This window comes from Musa acuminata, unplaced genomic scaffold (assembly GCF_036884655.1).
Source record: "Musa acuminata AAA Group cultivar baxijiao unplaced genomic scaffold, Cavendish_Baxijiao_AAA HiC_scaffold_438, whole genome shotgun sequence".
NCBI classification, from domain to species: Eukaryota; Viridiplantae; Streptophyta; class Magnoliopsida; order Zingiberales; family Musaceae; genus Musa; species Musa acuminata.
The window spans coordinates 90001-92500 of NW_027020685.1; positions in this window are offsets into that span (position 1 = coordinate 90001).

A 2500-nucleotide genomic window follows, 5' to 3' on the forward strand; every position below is an offset into this window, starting at 1 on the left:
TTCCAGGGTGCTGAGATGGCTGACGTTTTGCTCCGCTCTCGACGGTCACCGCGCAATGCAAGAACAGGCCAAAAACTGGCCAAAACGGCCCAAAAACGGGCCAAAACTGGCCATTTTTGGCTGCGCGAGCGAGCGGCGAGCGGCGGACAGCGAGCGAAGCGAGAGGCAGCACCGTCCCTGCTATACGAAAGCCCCATCCAGCCCTGTGCCACCCGGGGGGTTCCAGGGTGCTGAGATGGCTGACGTTTTGCTCCGCTCTCGACGGTCACCGCGCAATGCAAGAACAGGCCAAAAACTGGCCAAAACGGCCCAAAAACGGGCCAAAACTGGCCATTTTTGGCTGCACGAGCGAGCGGCGAGCGGCGGACAGCGAGCGAAGCGAGAGGCAGCACCGTCCCTGCTATACGAAAGCCCCATCCAGCCCTGTGCCACCCGGGGGGTTCCAGGGTGCTGAGATGGCTGACGTTTTGCTCCGCTCTCGACGGTCACCGCGCAATGCAAGAACAGGCCAAAAACTGGCCAAAACGGCCCAAAAACGGGCCAAAACTGGCCATTTTTGGCTGCGCGAGCGAGCGGCGAGCGGCGGACAGCGAGCGAAGCGAGAGGCAGCACCGTCCCTGCTATATACGAAAGCCCCATCCAGCCCTGTGCCACCCGGGGGGTTCCAGGGTGCTGAGATGGCTGACGTTTTGCTCCGCTCACGACGGTCACCGCACCACGCAAGAACAGGCCAAAAACTGGCCAAAACAGCCCAAAAACGGGCCAAAACTGGCCATTTTTGGCTGCGCGAGCGAGCGGCGAGCGGCGAACAGCGAGCGAAGCGAGAGGCAGCACCGTCCCTGCTATACGAAAGCCCCATCCAGCCCTGTGCCACCCGGGGGGTTCCAGGGTGCTGAGATGGCTGACGTTTTGCTCCGCTCTCGACGGTCACCGCGCAATGCAAGAACAGGCCAAAAACTGGCCAAAACGGCCCAAAAACGGGCCAAAACTGGCCATTTTTGGCTGCGCGAGCGGCGAGCGGCGGACAGCGAGCGAAGCGAGAGGCAGCACCGTCCCTGCTATACGAAAGCCCCATCCAGCCCTGTGCCACCCGGGGGGTTCCAGGGTGCTGAGATGGCTGACGTTTTGCTCCGCTCTCGACGGTCACCGCGCAATGCAAGAACAGGCCAAAAACTGGCCAAAACGGCCCAAAAACGGGCCAAAACTGGCCATTTTTGGCTGCGCGAGCGAGCGGCGAGCGGCGGACAGCGAGCGAAGCGAGAGGCAGCACCGTCCCTGCTATACGAAAGCCCCATCCAGCCCTGTGCCACCCGGGGGGTTCCAGGGTGCTGAGATGGCTGACGTTTTGCTCCGCTCTCGACGGTCACCGCGCAATGCAAGAACAGGCCAAAAACTGGCCAAAACGGCCCAAAAACGGGCCAAAACTGGCCATTTTTGGCTGCACGAGCGAGCGGCGAGCGGCGGACAGCGAGCGAAGCGAGAGGCAGCACCGTCCCTGCTATACGAAAGCCCCATCCAGCCCTGTGCCACCCGGGGGGTTCCAGGGTGCTGAGATGGCTGACGTTTTGCTCCGCTCTCGACGGTCACCGCGCAATGCAAGAACAGGCCAAAAACTGGCCAAAACGGCCCAAAAACGGGCCAAAACTGGCCATTTTTGGCTGCGCGAGCGAGCGGCGAGCGGCGGACAGCGAGCGAAGCGAGAGGCAGCACCGTCCCTGCTATATACGAAAGCCCCATCCAGCCCTGTGCCACCCGGGGGGTTCCAGGGTGCTGAGATGGCTGACGTTTTGCTCCGCTCACGACGGTCACCGCACCACGCAAGAACGGACCATAAACAGGCCAAAACAGCCCAAAAACGGGCCAAAACTGGTCATTTTTGGCTGCGCGAGCGAGCGGCGAGCGGCGAACAGCGAGCGAAGCGTGAGGCAGCACCGTCCCTGCTATACGAAAGCCCCATCCAGCCCTGTGCCACCCGGGGGGTTCCAGGGTGCTGAGATGGCTGACGTTTTGCTCCGCTCACGACGGTCACCGCGCCATGCAAGAACGGACCAAAAACAGGCCAAAACAGCCCAAAAACGGGCCAAAACTGGCCATTTTTGGCTGAGCGAGCGAGCGGTGAGCGGCGAACAGCGAGCGAAGCGAGAGGCAGCACCGTCCCTGCTATACGAAAGCCCCATCCAGCCCTGTGCCACCCGGGGGGTTCCAGGGTGCTGAGATGGCTGACGTTTTGCTCCGCTCACGACGGTCGCCGTGCCACGCAAGAACGGACCAAAAACAGGCCAAAACAGCCCAAAAACGGGCCAAAACTGGCCATTTTAGGTTGCGCGAGCGAGCGGCGAGCGGCGAACAGCGAGCGAAGCGTGAGGCAGCACCGTCCCTGCTATACGAAAGCCCCATCCAGCCCTGTGCCACCCGGGGGGTTCCAAGGTGCTGAGATGGCTGACGTTTTGCTCCGCTCACGACGGTCACCGCGCCACGCCAGAACAGACCAAAAACAGGC